At 47.1% G+C, this 16,883-nt stretch overlaps 1 protein-coding gene across 1 annotated transcript in view; it reads right to left on the reverse strand.

Annotated features, from left to right (window-relative positions):
* Nucleotides 1–16,883, reverse strand: part of KIF9 (kinesin family member 9) — a 275,713-nt gene that overhangs the window by 191,127 nt on the left and 67,703 nt on the right. The window lies entirely within an intron of this gene.

A 16,883-nucleotide genomic window follows, 5' to 3' on the forward strand; every position in this document is an offset into this window, starting at 1 on the left:
CAGAAGAATGAATATATTTATTTGTTACATTTGTATGCCACATTTCCCCACCTATTTGCAGGCTCAATATGTAACAAAGTATTTTTAAGTTTCAAAATTATGGGACGCAAGAAAACATCATGATTATACTGGGGCAAAGCTAGGTAAAAGGTAAAGCAAAGCTGCTTATCTGTAACAGGGGTTTCTCCATAAACAGTAAGATTAACCTGGCAAATAAATGGTTAATGTCATCCAATGGTGGGGCAGCTCTCCTATAGCTCAGAACTAAAGTAAAGTTCTGAGAATCCCTGGTCGTTGCTGTGTGCAATGTTCTCTCCAGTCTACTCAGTTAGTCCCATAGGTTCAGGAGAAATACAACTCTCAGGAAAGTGGTAGAGATTATGCCCCTGATTAATCCTGCTGTCTATGAAGAACATGTTACAGGTGAGCCACTCTGCTTTCTCTGTCAAACAGCAGGACTGAATCAGGCATACAAGAGCAGAGTAGGCATTATAAAATGCAAGCAGAGCAACTGCCCTGGGTCCATATGCCACAGGGAACCACACCCCTCTCTGAAACTGAAGGAGGCACAACCTGCTGGCAGGAGGTAGTATTGCATGCAAATTAATCTCAAGCATATTCATTGTGGCTATCCTAAAAATCTGACTGCCTAGATGTTTCTCGAGAACTGGGTTGAGAACCCCTGGGTTAGGAGGATACCAGTTTGCTCATAACAGAATTAAACTACTAGGGTTCCCAGTCTGTCAATGGCCAAAGGATTCTGTTCTTTTAGTTCCAGAAATTTTATTAGTATTCCATTAGTATTAGGATTCTGTTCTTTTAAGATAGTAAACAAAGACCCATTATAATACAGAGTATGTAGTGATTTTTCATACCGAGGTTTAGGATCAAAAGGTGGCTAACACTATCTCCTCATTAATGTCAAAAAAGTGTGCCCTTTTATGGTTCAGCGCATGTAAAATTACCTAATTATGATGAAATTGTGTGCAAAGCTCAAATTTGACTAATGCTTCAAGTTCACTGATTCTTCTAGCAAATGGAACTACTACCAGGAAGAGGACTTTCCAGATAAGATTTTTGAGATATGTAGATTCCATCAACTCAACAGTGACTTCATCAAAAATGAAAGAACAATAGTAACGTCCCACGGATAGGAGGCTCTTGGATTGGTGGTTTGGTATGAAGAAGTCCTCTTATGAATTTAGAAACAGTGGGACACAGGGAAGTTGGAGCATACTGAGATGTACTCTAATAGACATTGGTGGAAAAAGGAAAGATTTTGAAGTATGGCATTTGGAGGACATTAAAAGAGTTCTTGTATATTAGTAAAGCACCAGAGAGAAAACCTTTTCCTCTAAAAGCATATCAACATTGTGTGGAAGATTTCCTCACTGCCACTAGAATTTGCTGAATTGGAGGTGGCAGATCCAAGAATCCAATAACGGAGAAAGGTGAGTAGTATACCTCACCAGCTTTTGTTAAAGCTAATTTGCAGATTTGTAACAGGTGGCCATGCCCACTTTCAGTTACGGCAGCCAATAAGAATCGAGGATCTGCCCAGGTCATACCCATTCCCTGCCCCAACCCCTTTGATGACACCATAGGGTATGACATCATAGCCCCACCCACACCCTGCTCCTTTTGTATAATCCTGCCCCTAACCCCACCTTATTTGCAAAACTCTGCCCCAAACCCCGCCCTTTTGCATAACCCCACCCCTTTCAGTAACAGGAAGTGATATCCTAACTCCACCCAGAACACAGCCCCTTTTCTAAGACGGCGGCACTGGACACCCCACATCAATTCCTGTTTCACACTACTTGCCACTATCTAGGATGGGGTCACGTGATAGGAAGTGATGTCAAAAGCACCTGACACTGCCCTCTACAGCCTAGGAGGAACGTGCACAACTTAAATTTTTTTTCTCTCTCTCTCTCTCTTTTTTAAGCCTTTAGACTACTTTAAACTCCTTTTTCTGAACAGTGCAACAAAACAAAAAAAAATTTTAGCCTTCAGTCTACTTTAAATGTTCATAAAAAGGAGTTTAAAATAGACTGGAGGCTAAAAAGTTTTGTTGTTTTGCCGCACTGTTCAGAAAAAGGAGTTTAAAGTAGTGTACTTTAAACTCCTTTTTCTGAACAGAGTCCCAGTGTCAGACAGATGTTTTTTTTCTCTCAGGAAAGAAAAAAAAGGCATTTTTAGCTGGTGTAAAAACAAAATTCTCTGGAAAACAATCTATAGAGGGAATGCAAAACTAGAAATGGCCATGGAACATTTTGCAAAAGGTAACCATGTACGACTGTCAAAAACAAAAGGTGCTTTTCAAAAGGGGTATGAGCAAATGTGTGAGATATTTATAATATCCCTCCGCACCTTTAGTGTTCACTCTGGTGGATCCTCTTCTACTTCTATCCCTCTGCCTGTCGGCGTACCTCAGGGTTCTGTTCTTGGTCCCCTCCTCTTTTCTATCTACACTTCTTCCCTTGGTTCATTAATCTCATGCCATGGCTTTTCCTACCATCTCTATGCTGATGACTCCCAAATCTACCTTTCTACCCCTGATATCTCACCTTGCATCCAAACCAAAGTTTCAGCGTGCTTGTCTGACATTGCTGCCTGGATGTCTCAACGCCACCTGAAATTAAATATGACCAAAACCGAGCTTCTCATTTTCCCCCCCAAACCCACCTCCCCGCTCCTCCCATTTTCTATTTCTGTTGATGGCTCTCTCATTCTCCCTGTCTCCTCAGCTCGAAACCTTGGGGTCATCTTCGACTCCTCTCTCCTTCTCTGCTCATATCCAGCAGACCGCCAAGACCTGTCGTTTCTTTCTTTACAACATCCGTAAAATCCGCCCCTTTCTTTCCGAGCACTCTACCAAAACCCTCATCCACACCCTTGTCACCTCTCGTTTAGACTACTGCAATCTGCTTCTTGCTGGCCTCCCACTTAGTCACCTCTCCCCTCTCCAGTCGGTTCAAAACTCTGCTGCCCGTCTCGTCTTCCGCCAGGGTCGCTTTACTCATACTACCCCTTTCCTCAAGACCTTTCACTGGCTCCCTATCCGTTTTCGCATCCTGTTCAAACTTCTTCTACTAACCTATAAATGTATTCACTCTGCTGCTCCCCAGTATCTCTCCACACTCGTCCTTCCCTACACCCCTTCCCGTGCACTCCGCTCCATGGATAAATCCTTCTTATCTGTTCCCTTCTCCACTACTGCCAACTCCAGACTTCGCGCCTTCTGTCTCGCTGCACCCTATGCCTGGAATAAACTTCCTGAGCCCCTACGTCTTGCCCCATCCTTGGCCACCTTTAAATCTAGATTGAAAGCCCACCTCTTTAACATTGCTTTTGACTCGTAACCACTCGCCTACACCTACCCTCCTCTCTTCCTTCCCGTTCACATTAATTGATTTGATTTGCTTACTTTATTTATTTTTTGTCTATTAGATTGTAAGCTCTTTGAGCAGGGACTGTCTTTCTTCTATGTTTGTGCAGCGCTGCGTATGCCTTGTAGCGCTATAGAAATGCTAAATAGTAGTAGTAGTAGTAATAAGGGGCAGAAGCCTGTCAAGTACTAAGCATGATGTACTTAGGAACAACAAACATAGTTTGAAATGTCTATATGCGAATGCCAGGAGCCTAAGAAATAAGATGGGGGAGTTAGAATATATTGCACTAAATGAAAAATTAGATATAATAGGCATCTCTGAGACCTGGTGGAAGGAGGATAACCAGTGGGACACTGTCATACCGGGGTACAAATTATATCGTAGTGATAGGGTGAATCGGATTGGTGGAGGGGTAGCATTGTATATTAACGAGAGCCTTGAATCAAATAGATTGAAAATTCTGCAGGAAGCAAAACACTCCTTGGAATCACTGTGGATTGAAATTCCATGTGCAAAGGGGAAAAGGATAGTGATAGGAGTGTACTACCGTCCGCCTGGCCAGGACGAACAGACGGATGCGGAAATGTTAAAGGAAATCAGGGACGCAAACAAACTGGGCAACACAATAATAATGGGGGATTTCAATTACCCGCATATAGACTGGGGTAATGTAACATCTGTACACGCAAGGGACATAAGATTTCTTGATGAAATCAAGGACAGCTTCATGGAACAGCTAGTTCAGGAGCCGACAAGAGAAGGAAAAATACTAGACTTAGTCCTTAGTGGTGCTCATGATCTAGTGCAGGGGGTAACGATACGAGGGCCGCTTGATAACAGTGATCATAATATGATCGGTTTTGATATTGGCATTGAAGGAAGTGAAACTAGGAAATCAAGTACGCTAGCGTTAACTATAGAAAAGGTGATTACGACAAAATGAGAAAAATGGTGAAAAAAAGACTGAAAGGAGCAGCTCGCAGAGTAAAAAACTTGCATCAGGCGTGGATGCTGTTTAAAAAACACCATCCTGGAGGTTCAGGACAAATATATTCCACGTATTAGAAAAAGGGAAAAAAGACTAAACGTCAGCCGGCGTGGCTAAACAGTAAGATAAAGGAAATCATTAGAGCCAAAAAACAATCCTTCAGAAAGTGGAGAAGAGAACCAACTGAAAGTAACAGGATAGATCATAAGGAATGCCAAGCCAAATGCAAAGCGGAGATAAGGAGGGCAAAAAAGGACTTTGAGAAGAAATTAGCGTTGGAAGCAAAAATACATAGTAAAAACTTTTTTAGATACATTAAAGCAGGAAACCGGCCAAAGAGTCGGTTGGGCCGCTGGACGAAAATGGTGTTAAAGGGGCGATCAAGGAGGACAAAGCCGTAGCGGAGAAATTAAACGAATTCTTTGCTTCGGTCTTCACCGAGGAGGATTTGGGGGGGACACCGGTGCCGGAAAGAATATTTGAAGCGGGGGAATCGGAGAAACTAAACAAATTCTCTGTAACCTTGGAGGATGTAATGGGTCAGTTCAGCAAGCTGAAGAGTAGTAAATCACCGGGACCTGATGGTATTCATCCCAGAGTATTAATAGAACTAAAAAATGAACTTGCGGAGCTACTGTTAGAAATATGCAATCTGTCCCTAAAATCGAGTGTAATACCGGAAGACTGGAGGGTAGCCAATGTTACTCCGATTTTTAAGAAGGGTTCCAGAGGAGATCCGGGAAATTATAGACCGGTGAGTCTGACGTCGGTGCCGGGCAAGATGGTGGAGGCTATTATTAAGAATAAAATTGCAGAGCATATACAAAAACATGGACTGATGAGACAAAGTCAGCACGGATTTAGTGAAGGGAAGTCTTGCCTCACCAATCTAATGCATTTTTTTGAGGGGGTAAGCAAACATGTGGACAATGGGGAGCCGGTTGATATTGTATATCTGGATTTTCAGAAGGCGTTTGACAAAGTGCCGCACGAAAGACTCCTGAAGAAATTGCAGAGTCATGGAATCGGAGGTAGGGTATTATTATGGATTAAGAACTGGTTGAAAGATAGGAAGCAGAGAGTAGGATTGCGTGGCCAGTATTCTCAGTGGAGGAGGGTAGTTAGTGGGGTCCCGCAGGGGTCTGTGCTGGGTCCGTTGCTTTTTAATGTATTTATAAATGACCTAGAGATGGGAATAACTAGTGAGGTAATTAAATTCGCCGATGACACAAAATTATTCAGGGTCGTCAAGTCGCAGGAGGAATGTGAACGATTACAGGAGGACCTTGCGAGACTGGGAGAATGGGCGTGCAAGTGGCAGATGAAGTTCAATGTTGACAAGTGCAAAGTGATGCATGTGGGTAAGAGGAACCCGAATTATAGCTACGTCTTGCAAGGTTCCGCGTTAGGAGTTACGGATCAAGAAAGGGATCTGGGTGTCGTCGTCGATGATACGCTGAAACCTTCTGCTCAGTGTGCTGCTGCGGCTAGGAAAGCGAATAGAATGTTGGGTGTTATTAAGAAGGGTATGGAGTCCAGGTGTGCGGATGTTATAATGCCGTTGTATCGCTCCATGGTGCGACCGCACCTGGAGTATTGTGTTCAGTACTGGTCTCCGTATCTCAAAAAAGATATAGTAGAATTGGAAAAGGTACAGCGAAGGGCGACGAAAATGATAGTGGGGATGGGACGACTTTCCTATGAAGAGAGGCTGAGAAGGCTAGGGCTTTTCAGCTTGGAGAAGAGACGGCTGAGGGGAGATATGATAGAAGTGTATAAAATAATGAGTGGAATGGATCGGGTGGATGTGAAGCGACTGTTCACGCTATCCAAAAATACTAGGACTAGAGGGCATGAGTTGAAGCTACAGTGTGGTAAATTTAAAACGAATCGGAGAAAATTTTTCTTCACCCAACGTGTAATTAGACTCTGGAATTCATTGCCGGAGAACGTGGTACGGGCGGTTAGCTTGACGGAGTTTAAAAAGGGGTTAGATAGATTCCTAAAGGACAAGTCCATAGACCGCTATTAAATGGACTGGAAAAATTCCTCATTTTTAGGTACAACTTGTCTGGAATGTTTTTACGTTTGGGGAGCGTGCCAGGTGCCCTTGACCTGGATTGGCCACTGTCGGTGACAGGATGCTGGGCTAGATGGACCTTTGGTCTTTCCCAGTATGGCACTACTTATGTACTTATGTACTTATGTACAAGATATAGCATTACGGCGGGCAAACTGTGGGAGGTTCTTTTTACCCTGAAGAACTATAAAAAAAATTAATCCTGACACTGACAGGGTATATTGTATTGAAAAAGTGTTAGAAGCAAAAGGAAGAGTTCTGAGCAAAAAATGTCTAGTGAAATGGAGAGGCTGACCTGAGAAATTTAACAGTTGGGTGCTGACCAGCGAGGTAAAAGACATCTAAGGCTGCACACAAGAATCAACATGGATGATCAAGTTCCTAGCAACATCTCTGCAGAAATATTTCCACAAACACCAGTTCTAGTTTTACAGTATGGTTAGCAAGACCTCTGGATTTACAAGACCCTTGGGAAGTGGGTTTGGTAGAAATACAATACTCTCACAAGTGGGACAATGTTACAAAAGACCAATTTTACATCTTGATGGTTTATGGTTTACCAGATAAAACATTTGTAGTACAGAGAGGCTACTACTTGAGCGTGGAAGCTTTAATGGAGAATATGAATGAAGACATTAATCATTACAATAAGCAACCCCTACTAATCTCTTATAACCCCATCAGACATAAAACCATAATGAGAATATGGGCCCACCAGTGCTCATCTGAGCAGATGACGAATTAGCGATCATTTTGGGGTTAGAACCTAGCGGTTTTACTAATAGTGCGAGCTTGCCTGATGACATCACAGGTGGTTTGAACACCTTGTATCTCTACACAGACATCATTTTGACCACTGCTGCACTGCATACCGGTTAAAGGGAAAAGTAATGAGTTTATCACCTTCACGTATAATAAACCCCATTATGTCCCCATAAGCATGCACCACATTGATACTATTACTTTTGAGATAAATATGGACCAGAACAGACACGTCTCATTTTGTTAAAGGAAGGTGATACTTAACATGGTAGTGAGTAAAATTTACAGTGACCCAACAAAGTTCAGAGATTATTATGTGGCCCAGATTGGTCACGGGCTCCTGGGCTTTTACGGATCACCTGTTATGTACGGAGTAGGGATAAGCAGTGTGTTTCGTAGTCTCTTTAGAAAAGTGCTACTGTTGCCAAGAAGAGGCATTGAGATTGTTAAAGCACATGTGAAAAGCACGGCCCAAAACACAGTGAAAGATGTGATGGGTCACGTCACCACAGCCATTCTGAATAACATAAATAACAATGCAGAGCAGACTGCATTGGGACCAGCGGTCGTGCAAAAAGCCCTTTAAAGAAAGAGAAGCAGGCAGAAGCTTTTAGAAGGACTGCCCGAAACCCTTAAAGGAAAGAAACCCAACTGTGTAGCATCTCAGAAGCCTAAGTGCAAGGCTACGAAGAGAGTCGATGCTACAGAGCCGGAAGATATATTTTGAGAAAAAATCATAGCTTTTACGTATGATGGCTCAGAAGAATGCATTAAATCAGAATTAGACCTCTTTCAGTTGTCACCCCACACAAACCAGTATCAAAAAAAGCATTTATGTGGAAATACCGCCTTTATCAGCCTTATCGGAAACTGATCCGTATGACTTTTACATAGTCAGTCACAGGGAAGATTATTTGGATTTGAACAATATGCTGTTGTACCTGACCTGTAAGATCATGAAACAAGATGGAACAGACATTGCAAGGGCGGCCAAAGTGTGATAGTTAATTATCCAATAGCCTCCCTCTTCAGAGTGACGATCAAATGGAAAACACTGTAAATGTCAAGGGTGCAGGATATATGAAATCACGATGGAGTTGGACACGTGGTTTATATATCCCGTAACTTAGAAAAAATATTTTTAAATGGGGATACTTCATGTGTTTCAGATCACACAATATCTGTGATCATTTGTCTGTGCCAGAAAATTTATGCTGGACAGACAAGCCCCTTGAAAGTGTCTAAAGCACTCTAGATTGAGGCTCCAATTGTTGAACATTGCTTGCAAAGAAGACACGGATATTCCTCTTTCCATGCACCGTAGAACAAGTGAAAGATTAGATGGATTGATAACGACTTTAACTACAGCAAGAACGTTTTGGATCTTTAAATTGCAAACAGAAGAACCAAAGGGTTTGAATACAAGAATTGATTGGAGAAGCTTATTATAAAGAATTAAGATTATTTCTCTACAAGAGTTGTCACTTTTAACATTTGGGTGTGTCGACCAGGTAAAAGGAAGCTGTCCCGTGGCCATGTTTTTTTGGGATCCAGTGACGTTGTAAGATGTGAACGCAACTGAACACTAGCAAGTACTTTGTTTTTTTAATCAACATGTAAATTAGATAGCTCGTCATGGCATATATTGCAAATCACTTTATTTCATGTTTTTGAACGTTTTTTTTGGAGCAGATTTGACATAACGTGTTGTTTTTTTTAGATACACGGTTTGCACTTTGACATATGCTGTTTGGTGAAACTTTAGCCACAGTCGGTGTGTGTTATAAGTGAAAATGGAGTCACAGAAGTTTACAAGCTAAGTGCCATGGTTGTGGCCGTGTCTCATACCTACACTCACCTCTCCTCCTAGTAACCAGGCCCTATAGCTGCTGTGGACTGCTTTTTCCCTGTTTCTCAATCCTGTATCAGAGATCATGCCAGTTCCATTTGGGTGTCCCTGCAACCAAGCCTCACTCTTGTGTTTCTGTATCCATGCCTCACTCTCATGTGTGACATCATTAGTAAGGTTCTTTATAAAAGCACCTTGAAACTTTCATGCTTTGCCTTTGCAACAGAGGTCTTCAGATGAGTTTTCATCTGTGTGTGTTTGTTTCAGCCATGTCCTGCCAGTCTTCAACTTCAATCCCAACCCTGCTTGTTCCAGTCCTGTAAGTCTTCAGCTTCAGTTCCACCACTGCTTGTTCCAGCCCTGTCTGCCTTCCGCTTCAGTTCCATTCCTGTTTGTTCCAGTCCCACTTGTTCTACCCTGCCTGCTTTCAGCTTCAGTTCTGGTCCTGTTTGTTCCAGTCCTGCCTGCCTTCAGCTTCAGTTCCAGTCCTGCTTGATCCAGCCCTGCCTGCCTTCAGCTTCTGTTCCAGTCTTGCCTATTCCAGCCCTGCCTGCCTTCAGCTTCAGTTCCAGTCCTGCTTGTTCCAGCCCTGCCTGCCTTCAGCTTCTGTTCCAGTCTTGCCTACTACTACTACTATTTAGCATTTCTATAGCGCTACAAGGCATACGCAGCGCTGCACAAACATAGAAGAAAGACAGTCCCTGCTCAAAGAGCTTACAACATCTGTTCCAGTCCTGCCTGCCTTCAGTTTCTGTTCCAGTCCTACTTGCTCCAGCGCTGCCTACCTTCAGCTCCAGTCCAGCTTGTTACAGTCCGGCTTGTTCCAGTCCTGCCTGTCTTCCGCTCAGCTCTGGTCCTATTCATACCAGTCCTATCCATTTCCATCTTAGATCCTTGTTTGCGATCCTTGCTGCTGCCGGTCGCCGGTAGTGGCCCAAGGGCTCATTGCTCTTGACTCCATGACACTGTTTGTTTTTTCTTACATTTATGTCACATTTGGGGGGGAAGGGATCTATGAAATGCTTGTTTCACTGGAGTTTTAACAATTATTTTTCAAGGAGGTTTTTAAGCCTATGAAGTGAACTGACCTTCGTTAATCCTACCACATTATTGTTCTGAAATACAGAAGTACAGGGAGGGTTGAGGCTTTTTCCCCTTGAATATTTTGTATTCTAGTGACAGTTTGATATTTAAAAGCATTGTAATCAGTAATTGAAAAGAGTCAAGTGAGTATCATTAGTACAGTCTCTTTCTTCCTCTATTTATATTTAATACTTTTGAGTATTCGATCAGGAATGCACAGATCACTATTCCTTGATTAAAACCAGTAATCTGTACGCTGCAATCCACTTTGCGAATGCTTTGCTCCATGCTGTAAAGCGAATGCTACATACCTGTAGAAGGTATTCTCCGAGGACAGCAGGCTGATTGTTCTCACTGATGGGTGACGTCCACGGCAGCCCCTCCAATCGGAAACTTCACTAGCAAAGGCCTTTGCTAGCTCTCGCACGCTCATGCGCACCGCGCATGCGCGGCCGTCTTCCTGCCCGAACCGGCTCGTGTTCCTCAGTCCCATATGTAGCAAGACAAAGACAAGGGAAGACACAACTCCAAAGGGGAGGCGGGCAGGTTTGTGAGAACAATCAGCCTGCTGTCCTCGGAGAATACCTTCTACAGGTATGTAGCATTCGCTTTCTCCAAGAACAAGCAGGCTGCTTGTTCTCACTGATGGGGTATCCCTAGCCCCCAGGCTCACTCAAAACAACAAACATGGTCAATTGGGCCTCGCAACGGCGAGGACATAACTGAGATTGACCTAAAAACTTATCCAACTAACAGAGAGTGTAGCCTGGAACAGAATAAAACATGGGCCTAGGGGGGTGGAGTTGGATTCTAAACCCCGAACAGATTCTGAAGCACTGACTGCCCGAACCGACTGTCGCGTCGGGTATGCTGCTGCAGGCAGTAATGAGATGTGAATGTGTGGACAGATGACCACGTCGCAGCTTTGCAGATCTCTTCAATAGTGGCTGACTTCAAGTGGGCCACTGACGCAGCCATGGCTCTGACATTGTGAGCCGTGACATGACCCTCAAGAGCCAGCCCAGCCTGGGCGTAAGTGAAGGAAATGCAATCTGCTAGCCAATTGGATATGGTGCGTTTCCCCACAGCCACTCCCCTCCTGTTGGGATCAAAAGAAACAAAGAATTGGGCGGACTGTCTGTTGGGCTGTGTCCGCTCCAGATAGAAGGCCAATGCTCTTTTGCAGTCCAATGTGTGCAGCTGACGTTCAGCAGGGCAGGAATGAGGACGGGGAAAAAATGTTGGCAAGACAATTGACTGGTTCAGATGGAACTCCGACACTACCTTCGGAAGAACTTAGGGTGAGTGCGGAGGACTACTCTATTATGATGAAATCTGGTGTAAGGGGCCTGGGCTACCAGGGCCTGAAGCTCACTGGCTCTACGAGCTGAAGTAACTGCCACCAAGAAAATGACCTTCCAGGTCAAGTACTTCAGATGGCAGGAGTTCAGTGGCTCAAAAGGAGGTTTCATCAGCTGGGTGAGAACGACATTGAGATCCCATGACACTGTAGAAGGTTTGACGGGGGGCTTTGACAAAAGCAAACCTCTCATGAAGCGAACAACTAAAGGCTGTCCTGAGATCGGCTTACCTTCCACACGGTAATGGTATGCACTGATTGCGCTAAGGTGAACCCTTACAGAGTTGGTCTTGAGACCAGACTCAGAAAAGTGCAGAAGGTAGTCAAGCAGGGTCTGTGTAGGACAAGAGCGAGGATCTAAGGCCTTGCTGTCACACCAGACGGCAAACCTCCTCCATAAAAAGAAGTAACTCCTCTTAGTGGAATCTTTTCTGGAAGCAAGCAAGACACGGGAGACACCCTCTGACAGACCCAAAGAGGCAAAGTCTACGCCCTCAACATCCAGGCCGTGAGAGCCAGAGACTGGAGGCTGGGATGCAGAAGCGCCCCTTCGTCCTGTGTGATGAGGGTCGGAAAACACTCCAATCTCCACGGTTCTTCGAAGGACAACTCCAGAAGAAGCGGGAACCAGATCTGACGCGGCCAAAAGGGAGCAATCAGAATCATGGTGCCCCGGTCTTGTTTGAGTTTCAACAAAGTCTTCACCACCAGAGGTATGGGAGGATAAGCATACAGCAGACCTTCCCCCCCAATCCAGGAGGAAGGCATCCGATGCCAGTCGACCGTGGGCCTGAAGTCTGGAACAGAACTGAGGGACCTTGTGGTTGGCTCGAGATGCGAAGAGATCTACCAAGGGGGTGCCCCACGCTTGGAAGATCTGGCGCACTACTCTGGAATTGAGCGACCACTCGTGAGGTTGCATAATCCTGCTCAACCTGTCGGCCAGACTGTTGTTTACGCCTGCCAGATATGTGGCTTGGAGCCACATGCCGTAACGGCGAGCCCAGAGCCACATGCTGACGGCTTCCTGACACAGGGGGCGAGATCCGGTGCCCCCCTGCTTGTTGATGTAATGCATGGCAACCTGGTTGTCTGTCTGAATTTGGACAATTTGATGGGACAGCCGATCTCTGAAAGCCTTCAGAGCGTTCCAGACCACTCGTAACTCCAGGAGATTGATCTGCAGATCGCGTTCCTGGAGGGACCAGCATCCTTGGGTGTGAAGTCCATCGACATGAGCTCCCCACCCCAGGAGAGACGCATCCATAGTCAGCACCTTTTGTGGCTGAGGAATTTGGAAGGGGCATCCCAGAGTCAAATTGGCCCAAATCGTCCACCAGTACAGAGATTTGAGAAAACTCGTGGACAGGTGGATCACATCCTCTAGATCCCCAGCAGCCTGAAACCACTGGGAAGCTAGGGTCCATTGAACAGATCGCATGTGAAGACGAGCCATGGGAGTCACATGGACTGTGGAGGCCATGTGGCCAAGCAATCTCAACATCTGCCGAGCTGTGATCTGCTGGGACGCTCGTACCCGGGAGACGAGGGACAGCAGATTGTTGGCCCTCATCTCCGGGAGATAGGCACGAGCTGTCCGAGAATCCAGCAGAGCTCCTATGAATTCGAGTCTCCGTACTGGGAGAAGGTGGGACTTTGGGTAATTTATTACAAACCCTAGTAGCTCCAGGAGTCGAATAGTAATCTGCATGGACTGTAGAGCTCCTGCCTCGGAAGTGTTCTTCACCAGCCAATCGTCGAGATAAGGGAACACATGCACTCCGAGCCTGCGAAGCGCTGCTGCTACCACAGCCAGGCACTTCGTGAACACTCTGGGTGCAGAGGCGAGCCCAAAGGGTAGCACACAGTACTGGAAGTGACGTGATCCCAGACGAAATCGAAGATACTGTCTGTGAGCTGGCAGTATCGGGATGTGTGTATAAGCATACTTTAAGCCCAGAGAGCATAGCCAATCGTTTTGCTGAATCATGGGAAGAAGGGTGCCCAGGGAAAGCATCCTGAACTTTTCCTTGACCAGATATTTGTTCAGGGCCCTTAGGTCTAGGATGGGACGCATCCCCCCTGTTTTCTTTTCCACAAGGAAGTACCTGGAATAGAATCCCAGCCCTTCTTGCCCGGGTGGCACGGGCTCGACCGCATTGGCGCTGAGAAGGGCAGAGAGTTCCTCTGCAAGTACCTGCTTGTGCTGGAAGCTGAAGGACTGAGCTCCCGGTGGGCAATTTGGAGGCTTCGAGGCCAAATTGAGGGTGTATCCTTGCTGGACTATTTGGAGGACCCACTGGTCGGAGGTTATGAGAGGCCACCTTTGATGAAAAACTTTCAACCTCCCCCCGACCGGCAGATCGCCCGGCACGGACACTTTGACATCGGCTATGCTCTTCTGGAGCCAGTCAAAAGCTCGCCCCCTGCTTTTGCTGGGGAGCTGTGGGGCCTTGCTGAGGTGCACGATGCTGACGAGAGCGCGCACGCTGGGGCTTAGCCTGGGCCGCAGGCTGTCGAGAGGGAGGATTGTACCTTCGCTTACCAGAAGAGTAGGGAACAGTCCTCCTTCCCCCATAAAAACGTCTACCTGAAGAGGTAGATGCTGAAGGCTGCCGGCGGGAGAATTTGTCGAAAGCGTTATCCCGCTGGTGGAGCTGCTCTACCACCTGTTCGACTTTTTCTCCAAAAATGTTGTCCGCTTGGCAAGGGGAGTCCGCAATCCGCTGCTGGATTCTATTCTCCAGGTCGGAGGCACGCAGCCATGAGAGTCTGCACATCACCACACATTGAGCAGCGGCCCTGGACGCAACATCAAAGGTTTCATATACCCCTCTGGCCAGGAATTTTCTGCACGCCTTCAGCTGCCTGACCACCTCCTGAAACGGCTTGGCTTGCTCAGAAGGGAGCTTGTCCACCAAGCCTGCCAACTGCCGCAGATTGTTCCGCATGTGGATGCTCGTGTAGAGCTGGTAGGACTGAATCTTGGCCACGAGCATTGAAGAATGGTAGGCCCTCCTCCCAAAGGAGTCTAAGGTTCTAGAGTCCTTGCCCGGGGGCACCGAAGCATGCTCCCTAGAACTCTTAGCCTTCTTTAGGGCCAGATCCACCACACCAGATTCGTGAGGCAACTGAGTGCGCATCAGCTCTGGGTCCCCATGGATCCGGTACTGGGACTCGATCTTCTTGGGAATGTGGGGATTAGTTAGAGGCTTGGTCCAGTTCACCAGCAATGTCTTTTTTAGGACATGATGCATGGGTACTGTGGACGCTTCCTTAGGTGGAGAAGGATAGTCCAAGAGCTCAAACATCTCAGCCCTGGGCTCATCCTCCACGATCACCGGGAAGGGGATGGCCGTAGACATCTCCCAGACAAAGGCCGCGAAAGACAGACTCTCGGGAGGAGAAAGCTGCCTTTCAGGGGAGGGAGTGGGATCAGAAGGAAGGCCATCAGACTCCTCGTCAGAGAAATATCTGATGTCCTCCTCCTCCTCCCACGAGGCCTCACCATCGGTATCAGACAGAAGTTCATGAACCTGCGTCTGAAGCCATGCCCGACTCGACTCCGTGGAAACACGGCCACGGTGGGAGCGCCAAGAGGTAGACTCCCTCGCCAGCACCAGCGAAGCTCCCTCTACCGACGTCGTCAGGGAGTCTTCCTGGGAGGCGGCCGCAGCCGGTACCGCAAGCAGTACCAATGTCGGAGACCTCACCCCGGCAAAGGGCCAGCCGGCGCCTCACTCGATGGTACCGGTGGCGCAGGCACCCCTGGTACCGGAGGGGAAGGGCGCAACAGCTCTCCCAGAATCTCTGGAAGAACGGCCCGGAGACTCTCGTGCAGAGCGGCTGTGGAGAAAGACATGGAAGCCGATGCAGGCGTCGAGGTCAAAGTCTGTTCCGGGCGTGGAGGCGGTTCCGGGCTGTCCAAGGTGGAGCGCATCGACACCTCCTGAACAGAGGGTGAGCGATCCTCCCGGTGCCGATGCCTACTGGGTGCCGACTCCCTCGGTGACCCGGAGCTCTCGGTACCGATGTGGGAAGGAGACCGGTGTCGATGCTTCTTTGATTTCTTCAAACGAAGCATGTCACCAGAGCTTCCCGGTACCGACGAGGAGGACGTAGAATCCAACCATCTCATCCTCGGGGCCGAGGCCGAAGAAGGTCGGTCTCGGGGGGGCTGTACCGCAGGAGCCCTCAAGGCAGGAGGAGACCCACCCGAAGGCTCACCGCCACCAGCAGGGGAATGGACAGCCCTCACCTGCACTCCAGTCGAAGAACCACCGTCCGACGACATCAGCAACAGCGGAGGTCCCGGTACCACCGACGCCGACGCAGCCTTTCGATGTCTCGGTACCGACGATGCAGAGGGTCGAAACCTCGATGCCGTCGATGCAGTCGATGCCGAGGTTGAAGACTTCGATGCTGTCGACGTCGATGCGCTCGATGCCTCCGGTGCTGTTGTTGACGAAGAGCCCGAGAACAACACGTTCCACTGGGCCAACCTCGCTACCTGAGTCCTCTTTTGTAAAAGAGCACAAAGACTACAGGCCTGCAGGCGGTGCCCAGCCCCCAGACACTGAAGACACGAAGCGTGCCTATCAGTGAGCGAGATTACCCGGGTGCACTGGGTGCACTTCTTGAAGCCGCTGGGAGACTTCGATGACATGGGCGGAAAAATCATGCCGGCGAAATCAAAATTCGCGATGGTGACGAAGGGCACCAAAAATAAGGGAGAGAAAAACCCATACCGAGGCCACAAAAAAGGCCTACCCCAAAAGCGAAAGGAAACTTACGCCGGGGAAAAAACTGGACACACGGGAAGGGACAAGACCAAAGGTCTCTTTTTTTTCTTTTTTTTTTTAGCGAAATCGCGAAGACGTGCGAGGGTCAACTTGAGGGGCACGAAACGGCGGCAAAACATGACCGTCCTGAGCGCGGACAAAAGAAGACTGACGAACACGAGCCGGTTCGGGCATGAGCGCGCGAGAGCTAGCAAAGGCCTTTGCTAGTGAAGTTTCCGATTGGAGGGGGCTGCCGTGGACGTCACCCATCAGCCTGCTTGTCCTCGGAGAAACATGATTGTCTATGGGGTGTTTGATAATGTAATAGAAGTTAACCAGCAAAGGAACGTACTGTTTGACTACATGTAAACAATGAACACTGTACAGATTAATCATTTGTTGAAAAAGGACCCGTACACCACAGAATACTTTTTAAATGTTTTACTCAGTGATTGAGTACACGCTTGCCACAAACACTGTTAGTGTAAATACCCACCCACATGACCTACCCGGCAAGCACTGGTTAGTCATCTATCTGTGTTAGAATGGCGGTGGCAAGTTTTTTTTTTTTATTCTTATGGACAT

Source organism: Microcaecilia unicolor, chromosome 1, assembly GCF_901765095.1.
Source record: "Microcaecilia unicolor chromosome 1, aMicUni1.1, whole genome shotgun sequence".
Lineage (NCBI taxonomy): Eukaryota > Metazoa > Chordata > Amphibia > Gymnophiona > Siphonopidae > Microcaecilia > Microcaecilia unicolor.